This window comes from Saccopteryx leptura, chromosome 8 (genome assembly GCF_036850995.1).
Source record: "Saccopteryx leptura isolate mSacLep1 chromosome 8, mSacLep1_pri_phased_curated, whole genome shotgun sequence".
Taxonomy (NCBI): Eukaryota; Metazoa; Chordata; class Mammalia; order Chiroptera; family Emballonuridae; genus Saccopteryx; species Saccopteryx leptura.
Genome location: NC_089510.1, coordinates 79,343,752 through 79,351,498, shown reverse-complemented (window position 1 = coordinate 79,351,498; position 7,747 = coordinate 79,343,752).

The following is a 7,747-nucleotide window of genomic DNA, read 5'->3' as shown; positions in this document are numbered from 1 at the left end:
ACACTTTCACAATTTAACCTTTTCTAAGTAATACAAGCTTTACTGTACTCTCCTTCTGTTGTGATTCACTGAAGCTTCATGACCAAATAGTTACCTTCAAAGATCTAAGACTGAGTCTGGCTGGTTTGCTCAGTGGATAGCGTGTCAGCCTAGTGTATGTACATCCTGGTTTCAATTCTTAGGGCACACATGAGAAGTGACTATATGCTTCTCTTCCCCTCCCACAACCAGTGGCTCAATTGGTTCAAGTGTCACCCCAGTGCTGGGAATAGCATATTGGTCCAAGCATCAATCTCAGATGCTAAAATTAACGCAGTTGATTAAGACATCATCCACAGACAAGGGTTGCCAATTGAATCCTGGTTGAGTACATGCAGGAATCTATCTCCCTTCCTCTTAAAAAACAAAACAAAACATATCTAAGACCATTTTAATTATCACAATTGCTTTCTTCATCTCATGGTAACCATGCCATGAACATTTTGCCTCTGATTCTATCAGGAAGCTCATTTCAACAGCATATTCTTCTACTAATGTATAATGCTTTAAAAACAAACAAAAAAAAGAATTCCAAGAAAAAACCAAAAGCTATGAAAGCACTTTGCAAAGACTCTGGCATGTATCTCATTATCTTATCTGGGCTATCTTGGGGAACACAGTACAGAGTGGTCACAAGTAATAAATATTCTCTAGCATTTCTGTTAAATCTTTGAATTCTATTATACCAAAATAGCATTTATTTTAACTTCATACAGTATTTATTATCTATCGTAGAATCCAGGTTATGGTTAGTAAGCTGAGTAATTAAAGTATTTCCAGCTGTTAGAACTAGCATGATTGGTCCTGAATATGGTATATCTTATCATGTCTACAAATTCAACAGATAGAAATGAAAAAAAAATCTAAAAATAACAAAATGTAAGAGACGGAGCATCGAAATTTGCCTTCTTTATATATAAAGAAATAATTTCTTCAGGTTTTGGGATACAACATTTACAGGCAAAGAGAAATATTTGCAACCGAAGGAAGAAGAATTATTTCAAATAACAAAGGAAGCTCTGTGGGGTTTAGGATCAGGATATACAATGTTCCTTGAATTTTTCCATGTAAGCACAACACCAGCTATTGGACTCGTGTTGAATTCTAATCAAAGCTCTACTTTTCCCAGAAGAGTTCTGGTGAGTCAAATGAATTCAACTGCTGTTATAATTTGGCAGACAATAGATTCAAATTTTGCATTTGATTCTTGCCTCTTGGAGGCTTACATCTACAACTGTAAGGTGATCATAGACAATGTAGGCATTTCACGTTGTTCATTGAAAATTTAGGTTTTCTTTTTTTTTTTTCTTTTATTCTCCTTACCCAAGTATATTTATTGGCAAAAAAAAAAAAATTGCTACAAGAGATGTCCAAGATTTTATTGCCTATGTTTTCTTCTAGAATATTTATGGTTTTGCCACTTAAGTCTTTCTTTCATTTTGAGATTATTCTTATGTGTGGTATAAATTGGGGGGTCTAATTTTATTTTTATTTTCTTGGATGAACCTGTCCAAGTTTTCCAACACCATTTATTAAAGAGACTGTCTTTACTCCATTGTATGCTCATGACTTCCTTGTCAAATATTAATTAATCACAAAGGCATAGGTTTATTTCTGGGCATTCTGTTCTTTTTCATTAATCTATATGCCTGTTCCTACCTGGCACCAGACTATTTTGATTACAATGGTCTTATAATATAGTTTTATATCAGGTTGTATGATAGCTCCAAATACATTCTTCTTTCTCAAGATTGCTAATGTTATTCTAAAGCTGTTTTGATTCCATATAAGTTTTTGGAATATTTGTTTTAGATCTGTGAAATGTGACATTGGTATTTGAATAGGAATTTCTTTGAATATATAGATTCCTTTGAATGGTATAAACATTTTAATGATGTTAATTCTTCCAATCCACAAACACAGTATATGCTTCCTCTTAATTGTATCTTCCTCAATTTTTTTATTCAGTATTCTGTAATTTTCCAAGTACAGGTCTTCTACTTCCTTGGTTAAATTTATTACTATTTGCCTTATATTTTTGTTATTGTTGTAATAGTAAATGAGATTGTTTTCTCAATTTCTCTTTCTGATAGCTCATTATTTTTGCATAAAATGCCACTGGTTTCTGAATATTGATTTTGTATTCTTCTACTTTGCCAAATTTATTTCTTATATCTAGTATTTTTTTGGTGGAGTCTTTACAGTTATCTATGTACAATATCATGTCTTCTGTGAATAATGACAGATTTAATTCTTCCTTTCCAATTTTGATGTCTTTTATTTCTTCTTCTTGTCTAATTGCTGTGACTATTATTTCCAGTATTATGTTGAAAAAGAGCAGTGGAAGTGGACATCCTTGTCTTACTCTTAATCTTAGGTGGGAGTAGGAAAATGCTGGAGAAATGGGGATAGAAAGAGATTTTGCTTGGGGCATCGGGCACTCAATGCAATAGACAGATGATGTTTTATTGAGTGGTACAAATTGATACCTGTATGGTTTTGTGAACCAATGCCATCCAAATAAATTCAGTTGAAATAAACAAATGAATGAATAAAATTTATGTAAAATCTTAAATAATAAAACCAGAAAAAATTTTTAGAAAAAAGAGAATTTAGGTTTTTGAGCTTACCATTTTCTCTCTTTTTTTAAAAGTTGTATGTTGTCGTAAAACAAAAATAGCCAACTGACTCTATACTCTATAGTTTTGGAATTATTCTTTCTTTAATACAGTTCTAAAGCAGAAGACAGTTTTATCAAAAATTGTTTTCAAAAAACACTTTTTTCCAGGAGAACATAGTTGATAATTAAATTAGAAAATTCATCTTTGCAACTCATTGACTTTCAGACTCATGTTCCTGAAAATGAGCAAGATTTTGTTTAGTTTCAGATGCAAATGGGCAAGATAACTAATCCCAGACTTCTTACTGTCCATTGCCTGTCCTGTACTTATAGTATCAGTCAGTGTCTTGATTATGAACAACAGAAACATCTCTGGTTAACCTACATAGAGACTAAATACATTTAGTAACTATGGAATGGTGAAAAAGCCAGTGGGAATTCTGGAGAACCAGGTTTGAGAAAAGGAAAAGACAGAAGGAAACAAGCAGAGCAGAGATTTGCCTCTGGCATGGATACCACTGGAGGTTCCCCGGGTTTCTGGGATGCTCCATTGCACTCTAGGAGTTACATCACTGACTAGCTCCTCCACATTTATCTGAGCTCTGATTTGACAGCATTCTGCTTCTGGGTAAAATGGTAAGTTTGCCCTATTTTATCTATGTGTGGGTAGTTTCTTAGGGATGTCTATGAGGATAAGGAGTGGTTGTTTAAACATAATTTGGGTATTCTTTATTCCTCTAACCAAATATATATTATTAAAACATCACTCATACCACTGAAAACCTGCTTTACTAAATTAACTGAGGACTTTCTTCTGGAATTCTGGCATAATGCAGAGAAAGACTTTCACTACTTTGATGAATTATTCTTTTGATCTTTTTATTGTCTGTCAGTTCTGAAAGATCTAACTCAGTATGGCTTTTAATTAGACAAAATGATATTTTGAGATGATTATAGATTCACATGCAGGTGTAAGAAATGATGCAGATTTCATGTATCCTTTTTATCCTTTGTCCCCAGATAGTAATAGTTTACATTTGTAAAACAAATCACAACCAAAATATTGACATTGAACTGCCAAGATATAGAATTTCCATCACCATAAGGATTCTTCTGTAGCTTATACCTTCTTTTCTGGTCTTAAACTTTGTCAACCACAAGTATGTTCATTTCCATAATTTTGCCATTTAAAGAGTGTTATGTAAGTTGAATCATAAAGTATTTAACTTATGGGGATGGATTTCTTTTTTTATTCAGAGTTTTTATGTGGAGTTTCATCCAAGTTGTTAAGTGTATTGATAGTTCACTGCTTTTCGTTGTTAAGCAATATTTTATAGTATAAATGTATTATGAGCTGTTTAACCATTCACTAGTTGAAGTACAGCTATGTTTTTTCTAACTTTGGTCTAGTACAAATAAAGCTGCTAGAAATAGAAACATTCATGTAAAGACTGTCTTTCTTTTCTTTTCTTTTTTGTAGAAAGAAGCAGGGAGAAACAGACAGAGGAACAATGAGCTGTTCCTATATGTGCCCTGACTATAAATCAAATCGTTGTACAAATTTTTCTAACATATTTTCATATATCTGGAGTAAATGCAGAGAAATAAAATTGCTAGATTGTATGGTAGAGTACAGTTTAATTTATTAAGAAACAACCAAATTGTTTTTCAGAGGGTTTGCAACATTTCTATATTCCCTACAAAATTGTATGAATGATGTAGTGCCTCTGTATTATTGCTTTGAGATTATTTTGGTTTTGACGTGGGAATTTATTTATTTATTATTATTTTTTTTTCTCTTTTTATTTATTCACTTTGGGGGGTGGGAGAGAGAGAGACAGAGAGAAGGGGGGAGGAGCAGGAAGCATCAACTCCCATATGAGCCTTGACCAGGCAAGTGCAGGGTTTCGAACCGGCGACCTCAGCGTTCCAGGTCGACGCTTTATCCACTGCGCCACCACAGGTCAGGCCTGACGTGGGAATTTAGATTAGTGATTTTAGGCCTTTTTGTCTTAACTAACATATGCTGTTAGTGCTTTATCTGTATTCCACAAGTATTTTTATGTTCTATTTTTTTCTACTCCATTTAGTTCAGTTTATTTAGAAACAGGTTGTTTAGTTTCCAAGTGTTTAAAGAGATTTTTCTGCTATCATTCTAAATATTATTGATTTATGGTTTGTTTTCAAGGTAGTCAGAGACACATTTTGTATGATTTCACTTTCTTTAAATTAGTTGAGGTTTGTTTTGTGGCCCAGGTTGTAGGCTGTCTTGGTATGTGTTCCATGGGCATTTGAGAAAAATATATATTCTGCTCCTGTTGGGTAAAGTATTCTAAAAATATCAATTAGATTCTAGTGATTTGTAGTATTGTTGAGTTCCTCTAAATAATATTTTGTTAGTTTTTTCTGTCTAGTAGTTCTACCATTGTTGAGAGAAGAGTATTGAAATCTCCATTTAGAATTGTGGATTTGTTATTTTTTTTCCTTTCAAGTCTATCGGTTATTGTTTCACATGATCTGTTGCTCTTTCATGTGGTGAATACACATTTAGAATTGATACATCTATTTGGTGAATTAACCCTCTTATCATAATATAATGTAGCTTTCTATCTCTTGTTATTTTATTTGCTCTCATGTCAACTTTGATATTAATATAACCATACCTTCTCTTTTACTAAAGTTTGCCTGATATAGCTTTCCTATTCTTTTAATTTCAACATGTCTCTATCATTATTTTTTCAGTGAATTTCTTATGGACAGTATAGAATTGAGTGCTGATTTTTAATCTACTTTGCTGATTGGATTATTATTATTATTATTATTATTATTATTATTATTAAAGTGAGAGGGTTGGAGGCAGAGAGACAGACTTCCACATGCACCAAAACAGGATCCAACTGGCAAGTCCCCTACTGGGTGGAGAGGGATGGGCTGCCCATTTGGGGCCATTCTTCTGTTGCTTGGCAACTGAGCACCTGAGGTGAGGCCATGAAGCCATCCTCAGCACTGGTGGCCAACTTGCTCTTACCAATCAAACCATGACTACAGAAGGAGAAGCAAAAGAGAGGGGAGTAAGGGGAGGGGTGAAGAAGCAGATGGGCACTTCTCCTGTGTGCCCTAACTGAGAATCGAACCCATAACTTCCACATGCCCAGTGGATACTCTATCTCTGAACCAGCCAGCCAGGGTCTGCCCATCTATTTTTTACTTCATATATATAGACCATTTATATTGGATATATTTATTAATATGTTAGAGCTTAAGTCTATTTTATTTTCTCTGTTTTTCTTCTATGTATTTAATTTTTAAATTTGTTCTAACTTTCTTGGGTTATCCAAATATTATTTTGTAATTCAATTTTAATTTTAGACAGTAAATGCATGGTATTTTCAGGTGTCTTTTCATATAGAATTTTTTTTTTTTTTACAGAGCCAGAGATAGACAGGGACAGACAGACAGGAACAGAGAGATGAGAAGCATCAATCATTAGTTTTTCGTTATGCGTTGTGACTTCTTAGTTGTTCATTGATTGCTTTCTCATATGTGCCTTGACCGACCTTGGGTCCAAGCTGGTGAGCTTTTTTTTTTTTTTTTTTTTTGCTGAAGCCAGATGAGCCCGCGCTCAATCTGGCGACCTCGGGGTCTCGAACCTGGGTCCTTCCACATCCCAGTCCAATGCTCTATCCACTGCCCCACCACCTGGTCAGGCCATATAGGTTGTTTAGTGTTGCTATGGTTATTCATTATATAGAGAAAACTATCACACCCTGCTGGTGATGCGAGTTTAAGGGTAGAGTAGAAATCTTACCTCTATTTATGTACCTTTATTCTCCATTTATAATACAATCATCTTGAATACATTTAGAATCATATTAGGCTATTAAAAATTTAGTTTTTTTTTCAATTTAACATGATTTAGGAATGCAAGACAAGGAGAAAAAGTTATTGTATTTACGCATTAATTTACACCTTGTATTGTTCTTTTAATTTCCTGCTATTATATGTAACAGTTTTAAATTTTATATTTGTTGTTTTTACGTATTTTATTACAGATACTTTCTTTGCTGAGACTTTTTATATTCTTGTTTTTATTGTGTTTAGAACTGCTTATGGAGTAGTTTTATTATAGCTGCCTTATCTTTATAATTCTAATATATTGTCACCACATTGTTTATTTTTTATTTCAGCTCAAAATTTTGATTTTGGTACAATGAGTATTTTTTATTGAAATATTTACAGTTTTTATTATGAAGCTGAATCTTAATAAACCTTCTGTTTCATTGCCTTTATCTGACGTTGCTCTGACAGGGAACAATGGAATAGAGCATCATTACCACCAGTGGAGACAGAAGTCCACATTTCCTATTAAACCCACATTTATACTTGATAGGAGGGGGCTCCTTATTTTAGCTGAGAAGAAATATAATTGCCTTGTTACCATTCCCTGTAGAGCCTCTACTGATGCTTCTGTCAGTGGGGATAGAGTGGTTTTATTATTATTAAACAGTATAAAAAGTTATAATTTCCTAGATTCCTTCTCACATTACCCAGGTGGAGAACATCGAGGGCTCCTCATTAAAGGATGGCGTGAAAACCCAGGCCCTCCATGTGGTCTCCTCTGACACTTTAGGGGAGGGTTCATTACCACCAGGTTCACCACAACCCCTAGTCAGCCTCTGAAACTATCGCAGTGCAGATGTTGAGATATTTATATAACTTATTGAAACTATTTTGTGCCACTCATGAAAGTGTGACTTCCAAAATAGAATCCCTTATCTTAAAAAAAAAAAGTTTTTCATTAAATAAGAAAGTTATAAAATGCATAATGAATTATGGCATGTAGCTGCAAATAATAAGTGCTATTAGAAAGTTGAGGCCTTGGCCGGTTGGCTCAGTGGTAATGATCCAGCATATAGAAGTCTCAGGTTCGATTCCTGGTCAAAGCACACAGAAGAGGTGACCATCTGCTTCTCCATCCCTCCTCCTCTCCTTTCTCTCTGTTTCTCTCTCCCTCCCACCCCCACAGCCAAGGTTCCACTTGAGCAAAGTTGATCCGGGCACTGAGGATGGCTCCATGGCCTCCATCTC